We start from the raw sequence: 15,539 nt of genomic DNA, 5'->3' as shown, positions 1-15,539 counted from the left end.
CTTTTTATTCCTTCACCAGGAGTGCAGACTCAGGAGACCAGCAAAGAAGCTGTGTGCTGGCTTAGAGCCGGGAGATTGCGAGAGATTCCAGGAAATCGTGTCTAGTCCTTGAGTCTTTAGTAGACTGTTTGTTAGAGAAGGAAGCGGTGGTCAGAAATAGTGGGTGATGGCCAGGAAGTGGCAAGCAGTGGGTCCATCCTCAGGTCTGTGATTGTTACTGGAGCCCAGGGCTGAGTAAGCCATGGTTCCTGCCCTTGGGAAGGTCACAGACTATTTAGAATTAACCAGTAAGGAAACAGAAAATCCCAGTGCAGCCTGCTAAGTGCTGTGAAGCAGGGAAGTAAAGGGGGCTGAGAGCAGCTGGAGGAGCCCTGTCTAGTTGGGAGCGGGACGCAGCCTGTACCTTGGAGGGATCTCTGTAGGAGGTCTGAGCTGAATCTTGATATCCAAATTCCGCTGCTTCCTCATCTTCTGCCCTCACATCACTCTTCAGCCCCCAAACACCCTGGCTGGCCCCCTCCCCAGTCCTCCCTCCATCCCTCCCCTACTTAGAGCCCTGGAGAATGGGGAGTGGAAACTCACATGCAAGTTAGAAAGAGTAAACCGGATGCTGGGTGGGCAAGCAGCAGGGACCACGCCATTGCTACAGACACAGCTGCCCAGAATGCACTGATCCCTTTCTGGGATTGACAGGAAACACATCTCATCCTTTGGGGTCCTGGTCCTGTGACCAGGACCCCAAAGGATGAAATGGCATATTCCAGGTCAGTTGGGTGGGAATGGTGTTCCAAGTATGGTGTCACTTAATTTTGACAAAAGTCTCACAGGGTGAATATTGTTCAGTCTGTTTTATAAATCAGAAAATTAAGAATCATACAGATTAGTCACTTACTTGCCCCAAATCCCACAGCTCAATACGACAGAGCTGAGATTCGAACTCGTGTCTGTCTTACTCTCAGTCCAAGGTTCTTTCTTCTGACTTGGGGCTGAGTTCCCACCTGAATGTATTTTCCCAGGAAGTATTTTATGTGAGATAATGATTCTATAGGATTATTCTGTGTGAGCCCTCTTTAAATTAAGTGCATTTTTGAGGGCTAACTCCAGAACAGAGACCCTTAATATAACATTCCCTCCTTGAAAGAACATGTGAATTTGAAGCAGCAGGCACAGAGCCTGAATTTTTGAATTAGGAGCTGCGTGCACTTAAAAGAAAAGCCCTAAAGGAGAGGAGAAAAACCAAGAGAAAACATCACATCCATATGGGGAAAATGATGTGTGTTCCAGAGGCAATCTGTAACATTTGCATAAAAGGAGTAGCACATAACTCAAGTTTTAAAACATTTTATAATACTTAGAGAGGTGTCAGATTTCACATCTTTTGAGGAAGACGGGGACCACCATGTATTAGTGTATTGAGCTTGCCATAGCTAAGCTGGCTGCAGTGAAAAATGAGGCAGGGGAAGGCAGAGAGGGGGTACTAAGAATGATGAATGGTAAGGTTGATTTTGGAGGATTAGGATGGATTGAGGAAGGAAAAACAGTTGCTTTGGGGAAGATTACCGCCTTCCAACCAGACCTCTCTTTACTTCAGACCAGTGCCTGTTTGATTTCATTGCATGACCCAAGTCCGAGGGCTCTAAGTCTTTTCTTGTCTCTGTGCACCGCTGCGGCTGGTAAGCCCGAGGAGTTCTGGGATTAAATACGAGGCAGCTGGCCCCTGTCCAAGTAGTCTGTCTTTTGGCACCATCGCTCTAGGGCTCATACCTGGGAATCGCGCATTCACCCAGCAAACTGCAGAGTACCCACTGTGGGCCAGGCTGCAGGGCTGTCGCTGAGCTACTTACCCTCTCTTCACCTTGTCGTCATCTGAGAAAGTGGGGCAGTAATCACTCTATAGAGGAGATGTAAAGATGAAAAGGGGTGATATATTAGTACAGGGTTATGAGACATGTAGTAAGCCTAGTATTCTTTTTTGTTTGTTTTTTTGTGTTTTTTTTTTTAATTAAAGTATAGTTGATTTACAGTGTTGTGTTAGTTTCAGGTATACAGCAAAACTGAATATATATATATATATATATATATATATTCTTTTTCAGATTCTTTTCCATTATAGGTTATTACAAGATACTGAATATAAATAGTCCCCTGTGCTATACAGTAGGTCCTTGTTGTTTATCTGTTTTATATACAGTAGTATGTATCTGTTACACCTAGTATTCTTACTATTTTTTTTTATATCTTTATTGGAGTATAACTGCTTTACAATGTTGTGTTAGTTTCTGCTGTACAACAAAGTGAATCAGCTATATGTATACATGTATCTCCATATCCCCTCCCTCTTGAGCCTCCTCCCACCCTCCCTATCCCACCCCTCTAGGTGGTCACAAAGCATGGAGCTGATCTCCCTGTGCCATGCAGCTGCTTCCCACTAGCTATCTATTTTACATTTGGTAGTGTGTATATGTCCATGCCACTCTCTCACTTCGTCCCAGCTTCTGCTTCCCCCTCCCTGTGTCCTCAAGTCCATTCTCTGCGGCTGCGTCTTTATTCCTGCCCTGCCACTAGGTTCATCAGTACCGTTTCTTTAGATTCCATATATGTGCATTAGCATGTGGTATTTGTTTTTCTCTTTCTGACTTACTTCACTCTGTATAACAGACTCTGGGCCCATTCACCTCATTACAAATAACTCAATTTCATTCTTTTTCATGGCTGAGTAATATTCCATTGTATATGTGTGCCACATCTTCTTTATCCATTCGTCTGTCGATGGGCATTTAGGTTGCTTCCATGTCCTGGCTATTGTAAATAGTGCTGCAATGAACATTGGGGTACGTGACTCTTTTTGAATTCTTATTATTAATAATCTGTCAGTATTGTTCCCACTCTCTTGGGGTAATTTTCAGTCAGCTGGTAGGCAAAACCTGTAAACAAGGGATCTTCTTGCTCATCCATTCCAATGCTCACATTTCACAGACCGGAAGCAGGAACCCACAGAGGGGAAACGGCTTGCCCAAGGTTAAGCACTGGTGTGTGTCTCGTCATCTTGTGCCCTGATACTGTGCTGGAGAGCGACCCGCTCAGTGGAGGGGACTTTGGGTGCTTTAAGCTTTAGTCTTTTGTCTTTGCCTCAACACTCACCCATTCTTGGCTTATGTGGTAATTTTTAGAACTGAACTCCTTTGGTTGTTATTGACTTAAGTTATCCGTCACTGGCTTGGTTACGCATAGCTGATGAAGTTCAGATGCATTTATTCCTGGAAACATCAACAAGATCCCTAGAAGCAAGGCCATGGCTCTGGAGAATTCGCCCTTCAATAGTAGCACTTTGTGGAGTACGTATCTAAACAGTTCTAAGAACTGTTAGTGAGATTTCTTTAAAACACTAACAGGAGAGCTGGGGAGGGGTGGGGAGAGAGGAGTTCCGTGTACCATATACTGTACCAGATACCCTGTTATGATATCCTGCAGCAAGGAAATCTGATCGATTTTATTGATTCCCCAGCATTTCCCCCACGTATTCTATGTCAACACCCAGAACCATGACCATGGAATGCCTTGTGGAACAGGTTCTTCAGAAGCCCACTGTAAGAAACATTTCCCTGGATAATCTGGGCTCTATTAAGAAGGAAAAGGATTCTGAGAGAGGGGAGCATCCACTAAGCAGTATTTGGTAATTATGGACATCAAACCACTGAAGTTTCTAGGAATGTGGAAATAAGGGTTATGGTAGGGAAAAACATTTTTGCCTAAAAATCCCTATAATGAGGAAAACAATTTCAAATATTTATTTCTAAAAGTTCCATCTATATTACAGGTTCTTTGTAAAAGTAGTTACTTTTCCATTCATCACCTTTACATTGAAGGGTCGGATTCAGGTGTGTGTGTTTTTTCCCAAAAGCATGAGATAGCCTACCATTGACAACCATTTTTTCATAAAAACAGAAATGCATAAATCGTCTTTACGTATGCCACTTATTATAAGTCCTTTGCCATGAGTTAACCAGCTAAGCTCTATGTTGGACAGAAGATTTTCATTGTCATTCCTCATGTCTTTAGAAAGTATTGTAAAAATTCTATATTTTCAGTCTTGTCTTTATAAAGTTAGCCAAATCAACGACATCTAATAGTACTAATGCACACTGGCTTCCAGTGTTTTGTTGCAAACTTGCCTATCAGTGATACAGTAAAGGAATTCAGTATGGGGCACTCCCTCTGTAACTTTTCTTGGTATCCTTTCGTTATTCCAGTTAAAGCAGCTGTACCTTCAGTCATTCCACGTATGCACGCTCCACAAAACATTACCATCCTTAAAGTAGGAATTCACTGCTCAGAATATCACTTCCCCAGGACATCTTTCCTTTAGTGCTCACTGAAAAGTTGTTCTTTGTGTATTTCATTTTCTAAACAGAGTCTTGCAAATAGCATAAGATGACGCCATGTCAGAATCCTCTGTACTTTGATTTAACTCTATAGCAAATCACCCATGTAATTTGTTCTAATACTCGTTTCTCCAGGCTTTCATCATTTGTTTTCTAGGACTCTTCCTATAATATTTGCTGACCCAGGAATTTACTTCATTTGTTACCAGATTATCTTCTGTGTGTTTTTCCAGCCATTGTTGCCAAGGCAGGAAAAACAAGTGTTTTCCTTATTGGACTTTATTATCTTTCATTTTGATGCATGAAATCTCCAAAGAGACTGCAGAACTCTTTTCATGGGGTTTAGTGGAACCTTGTAAATTTCAAGGCTTTAAACGTCATCAAACATTTATGGAGGCTCGTCTTTATATTCTGGATACTTTGTTTTTAAATGTCTTGCTCATCATGCATCTCTGGACTAACATTAAGTAATATCTCAAGGCATAATACACACTTGGGGTGAAGTTCTTCCTTAACGATCATGGTTATAAATGGTTTCTGAAATAGTCTTGAGGATTTAATTTTTTTTTAAACCAACTTCTTGTCGGATCTAATTAGATGGGCATTTCTCTACTTGGAGATGTAGCTAAGGAAGAGCTTATATTGGGAGCAGAAGTGTCAGCTCAGCTGTTTTCTTGCTGGTCCCAAAAGCTTGTGTTACTAGTATTCTCAACCTCTCGTTTCTTTGTAGGACTGGTCTGTGTTTTTAATAATACACTTTTATTTGGAAGAATTTTAGACCTGCAGAAAAATTGTAAACGTAGTACGTAGAGTCCCGTGTGCCCCATCCAGTTTCCCCTGATGTTAACGTCTTATGTAACAGTGGTGAACTTGTCAAAACTGACACACCAACGTTGGTGTATTGCTGTTACTAAACGTCAGGCTTTAGCTGCATTTCACCAGTTTTTCCATTCATGCCCTGCTTCCTTAGTCTCCTTTGGTCTCTGACAGTTTCTCAGTCTGTCTTTGTTTTTTCATGACTGACCTTGATACTTCCAAGGCATGTACTGTGCCACACATGTTACTATTAAGGATACTAACCACCTTTCTTTGGCTAAGGTGGTCTTTTCAGGCTTCTCCACTGTAAAGTTACTATGTTTCCCTTTCCTTCTTCCTTTTTTGGAAGTGAGTCACTTATCTACTCCACACTGGAAGTGAGGAGATTAAGTTTCACTTCCTGGGAGGGGGTAGAATCCACGTACATCATTGGGGTTCTTCTCTAGGGAGATTTGTCTCTTTCCCCCAATTATATTTATTTCTTACATCATGCATTCATAACCCCAAGGACTCACATGTATTTATTTTGTACTTTGGGTTAATAATAATAATAATGCAGGGCTCTTTTTAAGTCCTTTGTTCATTTTATGAGTTATTTTAGTTAAAATTATTGTTATCATTAAATAATATTAATAAATGCACTAAAATAGATATAGTATGATTGGTAGAACACTTAGCCAGGTTTATTCCTCAGTGCATTTCAGTATGCGAGGGCTCAGTATCCTGCCCTCTGCATTGACACAGTTAGATATGGGAGCTCAAATGACATAAGACCCCACTCCCTCTCCTCCTCTCTCTGTCCCTCTGTCTTGTTTTCTTTCTGCCTCTGCTTTCTCTGTCATGGCAGGGTGACTTCTGGCAGCCTCCCCAGCCAGTATGTAGAGCCTCGTCATTCAACAAATACATATTGCACGCTTGCTGTGGACCAGGCACCGTTCCAAGCACTGGTTATACGTGGAAAACCAGACAATGCAGGCCCTGCTCTCCCCAGCTTACGTTCTAGTGCAGAATACAGATATCAAACAAGACAGCAAATGATCAAATTGGTCATTTCAGGCAGGAAAACATGCTATGAAGAAATCAAAGCAAGGGAACATTAGAGTGACTAGCACACATGATCCCGTATTGAAAAGAGAGACCCTCTTTCCCTCCATGACTCTGCAGAGCAACTCTGTGGACCCTGCATGGGACTCATGCCCACGAACGGTCTGGAATGTCTCATTGGTCAGCCTGAGTCACACGCCCTTTGCTCTAGCAGGTCAGGCCTGACCGGCAGCCCTGTTAGAATCATCGGAAGAAGGCAGGGTCTTGATCTGTGAAGGAAGGGTGCAGGGCACACGGAAAAGCAACAGCAGGCCACTACAGAAGATGCCTGCTGGGATCCTGGAAGCCAGTTTTGCCTTCTTGGAGTTTCCAAGCAGTGAATCACGGGGTGCCCACCCCCAGGGGCATTACTGACATTCCGCCAAATCGGCTTCTCGACCAACCTTGGTAGAATCCTTCAGCTGAAGGGTCCCTGCCTGTCTCTAGAGGTGAAACCCACTTCCCTCTGTCCTCCTTGTCCTCAAATCAACAGAGACACTCCCCGGAGGACCCTGTGGGGACTCAGTGAAAGTGAATAGAGTCTTAGTAATTAATGCCTTAGAGAGGGAGCGCACTGGGCTGGTTACCTTCCACAGGTCACATGACTGCAGAGAAGCCACATTAGGCAACACCATGGAGGATCCTTGTACTGAATGCATCGCTTTCTCACTTCCTGCTCTCAGAGGTCCATCGGAATTCTTCAGACAGGCCAGAATCCAGTTCAAATTGATTGCTACCCCCATTATATAGCAAAAGAACCAGAAACATTAAACATGACGAACACGCGAGAACAGAGCAGGATCTTCTCGGATTCATGACCCTCCCAGGCCTGAGTATTATCAAAGATACCCATTTTTCTGTTCTCGTTTTTTTCCCTCTTTACAACGTCCAGCGCCTCAGGCAGGGAAAAATAAGAAATGTTACAGGTGACAGAACAAGAAATGATAGGCTATAGGACAGGGCCTCGGATGCATGCACTGGCCTAAGTGTCTACGTTTTCCAGATGAGGGGACTAAATAATCGCTGAGTTTCATCTATTTCCTTCCCCTTTCCTGGGGAGTGTTTTTGTCTGGGAAGAATTTTTTTTTTTTTCTGGGACTTGTAAAAAATCAAGGAACAACAGGAACCTTTGTAAAAGGAGGCAAAGAGTCACAGAACATCTGTGGCTTGAAGTTTTGAGTATCAGGGACACTGTTTTTATTTAATAGCCACTACCTGGTAATTGTCAGGAATGGGAAAGGAGAAGGGAGAGAGGGGGAATAGAGTCTTTAGCAGTTGGTGGAGGGAAGAAAAGAACCAGAGTGGATTCCATGGCTGTCTGCAAACATTGACCGGACCTGGCACTGTGCATGCAGAGTCGGACAAACACAGGTCTTGCATTCAAGGAACCAACAGTCTAGGTTTAAATACAGACAGAGGGACAGCGTCACTTTAGAGAAGATCCCATGGGAACGGACCACGTATGTTCCCAAGACTCACGCACGCTGAACACCAGCCTGCTCTGGGCTCCGTGGTGGATGCCTTTACATCTCTTGTCTCATGGATCCCCTGAAGCAGGTATTATTATTGTTTCCTTTGAACAGATTGGAAGATAGAGGTTCAGATGCATTAAGCTGTTTGGGTGACAGAGTTGGGAAGAAGCAAGGGTGACCTTTGCCTCGCTCCCCTGCCTGTTAGCACTCTCCAATCTCTGCCCAGCATGTTAAACCCACCTTAGTGCTTTCCTTTCTGGAAGCCTCCTCTTCGGGCCTCTCCTTGAGGTCCAGCCAGGAGGAGCCTGGCCCCTGGCATGGCGTCTCCTCTGGGCTGTGTTGTCTGTGCCCATCCTGCACTTCTGCCCCAGGCTGCCTCCACCTGCAATTCCTCCTTTAAGTCTTATTTCTTATTCCTCTTTCCTTTCCTGTCTTCGTCCAGCCTTCCTCGTTGGTAAGGTGGATGACTCATGAAGTCTAAAACCAGATGTATTTTGTAATTTAATGAGCACGTGTGAAATGCCTTCATGCCCATCAATCCATCAGTCCTGGTCTTGACCACAAACTGCAAGGCAGTTGCTGTTATGTCCCTTTTATAGGTGAGGGACTGTCTCCATGATACTAGGCAACTGTGTGCAGGCCACCTAGCGGATAAGAGCTGGAGCTGGGGCTGCGATCAAGTGCATGTGCTCATCCTTTTCTAGCATGCATCATAATCCTGAAGAGGACGAGGAAAGGGACTCGTGAGACCCTCGTGAGACCATTGTCCTTCTCCTTGAAATACCAGACAAGGGAAGAACAGAGGGAGCTTCAATTCCTTCAAAAGAAAATGACAAGCTGTTTGGCCCTTAGATGAAGAAAAGGGGAATATGTTTCTCCATCCGAAAGCCCACATGAATAGGGCTTTTATAACTGATTTGCTATAGACAGACAGAATGTGAGGATTATTGAGAATGTCATCATCATGATTTCCATTCTTGAACCAAAGGGCAGCTATTGAATACTAACTACCTGCCAGGCAGTATAGCACTCAGGAAGAAAAATAAGTCATGGTCCCTGCTGGCTCAGAAATTCATATTCCAATGCTGCCAGGTGCAGGAATGTAAATAAATAATTACCAGAGCATGCAATGAGTTCTCTAATAGAGTTAAGTACAAGAGCCTGTGGCGCACTGAGGAAGGACCCAGCAACTGCCTTAGGTGTTATATTAGGAATGCTTACAGTGAGAATCAGAAAACCCAATTTGTAGTGGCTTAAAATAAAATAGGGGGTTTGAATTTCTTTCCTTAAGAGTCCTGGAGTAAGCAGCTGTAGAACTGGTTTGTAGATCAGCAGTGTGTTGACTTCACAGTCACAGGATGGCTGTCAGAGTGCCAGTCATCACATCTCTGTTCACAACAGGAAGGTGAGTGGGGTGGGAGGAAGACAGCACCTTATCTGAACCTTGTGATTAAGAAATCAAATATATGCTTTGCCACGTGTCTTTTTGAGCAATCCTGTGTCACATGGCCACCCCCTAGCTGCAAGGGAGTCTGGGAAATCAGAGAGGAGAATCATCATGATTGCTTGGATCTTAAATGGATCATGAGCCACTCAGAGGGGCTAGGGACATTGCAACTACAAACAAAATGAATGTTCTTTTAGGAATGAAGAATAGAGTGGAGAGAAAGACTACTAGGAGGCAACCTTCTGGCATGAGTGGTCAGGGAAAGAGTTACAGAAGAGGTGCATTTGAGCTCAGCTATGAAGGACAAGCAGGCATGAATATGGTAGAGAAGAAATAAGGATATTCTAGGGAGGGGGGAAAAAGGCATATGCAAAAGCACTGAGTCATGGAAGACAGGTTCAAGAAATACCAGGAGGTTCTTTTAGCCTGGAGTTAGAGTTGGAATTGTAAGTGGGAACCAGTTTGCAACCAGTTTGCAACTGGCAGCTTCACTGCCAGTCTAAGGAGGATAGTTGTTATTCTGTGAGCCAAGAAAGTCAGTGGAGGTCTTGAGACAGAGACCCATTTTCCAAATACCCCTTATCTCAGTAACTTGGAACACATAAGCCCCATGTTCTTATTCACGTGGCATTTGCACACAGGTTCTGATATCTTGGCACTTTTGCCAAGAAATCAGAATTATTTTTATGAGCCCTGTGGGTTCCAAGTACTTGAGAAGCCGGAGTATGGGCTAAACTCTTTCCGTAGCCTTGTCCTTGTACTGAGGTCTTGTTTCTGTCTTTGAAATGCTTTTTCCTGCGCCCTTGATAGGTGATAGAGTCTCTCATTTCTCCTTTAATCACGTTGACTTTTGCTGTCTTCCCGGATGATGTTTAAGTTTCCTGGACAGTAATCAATTTTCATCAATTTCTCAGGCTCATTGCAGGCTGAGTGCAAGTCTGTACATATACTCAGCCTTTACAGACATTTCAGATCCAATCAGATCACACCCCTGGGGCCCCTGATGCCTGGTAGCTTCTGCAGCCCACCTGCCATGCAACCTGGATGCCTCCTTCTCTACTTCCTCCCAAGCTAGAGGTTCAGCCCATGTATATGAGAAGTCCTAAATCACCCCAGCAGCCTTCGTGTCCCAGGGATGGTGCCGTGCCTGTGTTTGGGAGGGGAGAGTAGGTTTCATTTCTGAGGAGAGTAGGTTTCATTTCTGATCCTGTAATCTTCTGAGAATCTCATGTTCATTGCTGTAAACAGTCAGTTGATGATTACAGACATGGGAGAAATAAGAGAGAGAGAGATTCCTCATGTCTCTACCTCTTTGGGTTCGAATCCTGACTCTCCCACTTTCCAGCTGTGTAACCTGGGACAATTGGCTGAACTTTCCTTACCTGTATGATGGGATAATGAGAATATACTTGTAGTATTAAGTAAAGTATAAATGAGCCATGACAATGTCCAGAGAAGTGCTTGGCACATAGCAAACATCCAATATATGTTAGCTGCTAATATTAACAATAATAATTATTACTGTGCTGATGTGTCCCAGCAAGTGGAATAAGTTATGATCGGTTTTCACAAGCGTCATAGACTCACGTGTACTTACCAGCTTCTTGCAAAAACGTATTTTGGGCACATTCCCAGTGTCACTTTGTCTCGTGTGTGAAAGCTTGTCAATGTATGTCATCTACACCACCAGCTTGCTGGCCCTGAGCCAGTGATGATGGGTGATTCTGTCCCTCAGGGGACCAGGAAATGACATTTCTCAGTAGTCAGACATGAGCTGATGAGAATTATCAGCGATACTCATCCTGAGTTGGAGTTTCAGAGGCAGGTGCATGGTTTAGTGGGAGGAGCGCTGGCCTGGGAGACAGAGCTGGGCACCACTTCTCCCTCTGCTGTGAGTCTGGGCAAGTGACTTTCTCCCTCTGGGCCTTGGTTTCTCTATACTTGAAGAAGCCCAGCCCAGAAACAATCACCAATGGCTTCTCTTTACCATCTCTTTAAAAGCACGAGTCATACTTGTAATTTAAAATGGACGGTTATGTGATGTCTGCCTCTTCCCCTCAGTTGTCGATTCCAGAAAGAGAGTCTTGATCTTCTGTGTCCATCTCTGCAATCACAGCCCCTATCAGTGCCTGGCGCAGAGTCGGTGCTCATTCTAGTATTGTATGAATGAATGGTGTGGCAGAAAGAAAAAGATTTGGGAGTAAGACGGGCCTGATTTTGTATTAGGATTGGCTACTTACTTACTAGCTGAGGGACCCTCAGGATTATTGTCTGTAAAATAGGGATGATAATAGAAACAACGTTACCAGGTTGTTTTGAGGATTGAATGTGAAACCACACACACACATACACATGCACACACAACAACAATAACAGCCCTGGCCTATGTCTAGCATATAATGGGTATTAGGTAAACAATAGATATTACTTACTTCTCTGGAGCCTAGCACAGGGGAGTGGAGTATTCTCTGTTCTGATGATTAAAAACCTAGGTGGAAAGGTAAATCTGAATATACCTTAATAGACTTCGAGTGGGCTTACCTATTACAGGGCAGCTAGGTTCACAGGGTTTTTTAAAACCCCCTTGGCCTACCAGTGACCCACCGTCTTCTCCCCCTACCTTCCTTTAACCTTTGCCGCTTGTTATAGAACCTCACTATTTACCTGTAGATGATACACCAACCCAGATCCCTGGGCAGACACAGAACAGGATGAGACATGATGGGATAAGAGATGACCCGGAGTGGGAGGGCGGGGAGCACCAGGAGACCTGCATCCTCGTCCCAGCCCTGGCCTGGTCCAAACTCACCACGTGATCTTGGGCAAGCCGCCTCTCCTCTGCAGGCCTCCCTCTCCGCACCTGTAAAGTGCTCGGCCATTGACATGGAACTCGATAGCAGTCAGGAACCTGGGGGTTTAGGTTCAGAGCTGGGTTCGTGTCTCAGCTCTGCAACTTACCAGCTGTGAAATACAGGCACGTCAAGTACCATCTTTGTAAAATGCACAGTGGGATTCAAATGGGCTCATTTGGAGCATTTAATGACACAGTGTCTCCAAAGTGCCTGGTAGATTCGTGAATGATAAGTGACGATTTGTTTGCCTGGGGACTCATAGGCCAGCCCTGATTTCCCCTTAGTTAAAGTTTTTCCCTGTTGAAGAAGCCCAGGTTTCCTGAGTCAGATGCACATCCATCAGCCTTCCTGCTGGCTCAGCACTTGGCAAGGACCAGAATCTTTCACAGCAGAGACGTGATCCCCACTGGGTATGAGTGTCACCAGCTCGCATGCAATTATTTTAATGCCTGGCCCGGGACCTTCTCCTGCCCGGGTTGGGTGTATTCTCAAGGGAGTCTTCCCTCTCCTTCCCTCTCGCACCCTTCAGAGGGCACAGGAAGAGAATTGCACATTGTATACTCATCCTTCCCTGAAATGCAAACACCGCCAAGTGGCCTCGTTCCAAGGAGGGTCTGCTGTCCCTTTCTGCCCTCTCCTGAGTGCGAGATGCCTGCTTCCCTCCTCACGGCTGCAGTGGACCTCCTGCTGGCGGGAGGGAAAGGAGGGCAGAGCACTCGTGGTGCAGATTGGTCCCATCTTTGAGGGGGAAGAGAACCCACGTATATGGAGCCACTGTGACATGCAGGCACTGTGCCAGGCATTCGTGTAACCCTCTTATAACCACTTTGTGAAGTTGGGGTTACTGATCCCCTCCTTGCACATGAGGAAATTGGGGCCCCAGGAAATGCAACAAGATGCCCAAGGACACGCACAGCTAGTGAAGAGGATGGCTGGGATTCAGACCTAGGCTGGTTTGACAGCCCCGGTTCTTGCTCTGTCGTTACACCTTTGCTGATTAGGGGAGAGCCGTGATGCGGTTTGGACCACATAGGTTTCCTGTTTTCGCTGTACCTTGAGAGAGGGGCTTGGTCTTACAGAGCAGTGTTTCCCCAGCTCAGATGGTCAGATAGGCTGTCCGTCCCGCCGTGGGAGGAGAGAGTGAGGGCCATGGGGGGCCAGTGGGGGAAGAGGAGAGCTATGTTGTCTCTTCTGTAATGTGATGCAGCGTGAAAAAGAAAGTCTTTAGAACCTGGCGTCTCCTGTTCTCCACAGAGTAAAGAACTTTGGAATCAGATTTATTCAGATTTATGTTTGAATCCCAGCTCCAACATTTACCAGCTTTGTGGCCCTGAGCAAGATACATGTGCATAGTTTCTTCATCTTTTTTTTTTAATTTTTTGATTTTTTTTAGATTTATGTATGTATGTATTTATTTATTTATTTTTGGCCACGCCCTGTGGCATGTGGGATCTTTGTTCCCTGACCAGGGATCGAACCCGCACCTCCTGCGTTGGAAGCGCATAGTCTTAACCACTGGACCGCCAGGGAGAGTCCCCAGTTTCTTCATCTTTAAATTTGCATTCCTTGTTAGGGTCATTGTGAGGATTAAAGGAAGACAGTGGATGTGAAACAATGTGGAGCAACATAGGGTTCCACGCAGAAATGCTTCCCCAGCCCAGGGGGTGAGCCATGCCCCCAGGCTTCACAGCTGACTCGTAACCAGCGTCCCTGGTCCCCCTTGGGCCCTCCCACCCTGCCCCTCGCATCTCCTCCATTACAATCAGAGTACTCTTCCCAAAACCCAGAGTTAGTAATTCCCTGGCCCCCTTAAAAATCTCCAGTGATGCAGTCTGAGTTCAGAACATGGTCCCACGGGGCCAGGATCTCCCCTGTCACCTCTGCAGCCACATCTGCCCCCCTCCCCCTGCCCAGGCCCTGTCTCCCCAGGAAGCTCCTGCTGGCCCTTCGAGCCCCAGCACAGGTACCTCCTTCTAAGAGATGCTTCTCGGAGCATTCTGGAGCTGCCATGTCTTTTTTTTTTTTTTAAAGAATCATAGGTCTGAGGGCTTTTTTTTTTTTTTTTATATAACTATATTTTTCTTCCCTCTCTTTGTTTGCCAAGTGCTATTTAAATTTATTTATTTATTTTTATGGTTGTGTTGGGTCTTCATTTCTGTGTGAGGGCTTTCTCTAGCTGTGGCAAGCAGGGGCCACTCTTCATCGCGGTGCGCGGGCCTCTCACTATCGCGGCCTCTCTTGTTACGGAGTACAGGCTCCAGACGCGCAGGCTCAGTAGTTGTGGCTCACGGGTCCAGTTGCTCCGTGGCATGTGGGATCTTCCCAGACCAGGGCTCGAACCCGTGTTGCCTGCATTGGCAGGCAGATTCTCAACCACTGCGCCACCAGGGAAAACCCCCGGCCATGTCTTCTTGATCCTCCCTCCACGACTGCCTTCTGTTACCTGTTTGGGGACATGACTCCCCAGCAGACTGTGAGCAAGCCAGGGGCAGGCGCTGCCCGCAGGGGCCTCTGACCATCTCCCAACTCCGTATACCGTAGGCACTTAATAGTTGGAGCCAGCATGTATTGAGCACGTGTCCTTACCACTTACGTGCTTTACTTGTATTAATGAGTTGCTTTTTCACTGCAGCTCTGGGAGACCATGCGTCCATCAGTACTGGCTGGAGGCAAAATCCATACCAATTATTTGAACAGAGAATTGAATCTTTAAAAATGGTAACTAGACATAAAGTGTTCACTTGGTAACTATACAAGGGAAAATAGAAAATTGCAGGCAACAGTTCCCACCCCTGGAGCTGAAGGAACAGAGGGGAGAGGTGGGAATCATTACAGCTCCGGGCTGGAAGCCACACTCTGGGGTCAGCAGGCAGCTCCAGAGGGAGCAGCACCAGGCGGGGACAAAGGCCCATGATGCTGCATCTGAGTTTTGAAAAAAACTGCAAAGTGTGCTTAGCTGCTGCTGAAGGAAAGAAGTGCCACCACTGGCATGGAGAAAGGGGCAGGGACAGGAACACAGGAAGGGGCAAGTTCCTTTTTCCCCCCTCCAGACCTTGTCTCCCTCTCACTGCCCCCGTTGGCAGTGCTGAACAGGCAGACACAGCAGAAGTAGGGTTGGCAGAGTCCTGGCTTCAGCATCACAAAGCTGGTTTGGAGCCAAGAGATGAAAGCTCAAAGACTGGCCTTGGCAGGAGCTGTTACTATTCCATTTCACAGATGAGGAAACTGAGGCACAGAGAGATTAAGTAATCTGCCTAAGATTAAATCACTACCTAGAGCAGAACCAGGATTTGACCCCAGGCAGTCTGGCCTCAGCACCCTAGCTCTTAACCCCTGGACCGCAAATGTTGAATGAATGAATGAATGAATTTGAATGAATGAATGAATGAATTTGAATGAATGAATGAATTTGAATGAATGAATGAATTTGAATGAATGAATGGGCAGGCCCCCAGGTAGTACTCAGACCAGTGCCCAGCCATGCCTC

At 45.5% G+C, this 15,539-nt stretch overlaps 1 protein-coding gene across 3 annotated transcripts in view; it reads left to right on the top strand.

The window, feature by feature from the left end:
- The window catches only part of LARGE1 (LARGE xylosyl- and glucuronyltransferase 1), a 603,452-nt gene that overhangs the window by 531,572 nt on the left and 56,341 nt on the right, over positions 1-15,539 (top strand). The window lies entirely within an intron of this gene.

The sequence above is a fragment of the Eschrichtius robustus genome, chromosome 13 (assembly GCF_028021215.1).
Source record: "Eschrichtius robustus isolate mEscRob2 chromosome 13, mEscRob2.pri, whole genome shotgun sequence".
In the NCBI taxonomy this organism is placed as follows: Eukaryota; Metazoa; Chordata; class Mammalia; order Artiodactyla; family Eschrichtiidae; genus Eschrichtius; species Eschrichtius robustus.
The sequence above is the reverse complement of the archived record's forward strand: the minus strand, read 5'-3'. Positions and strand labels throughout refer to the sequence as shown.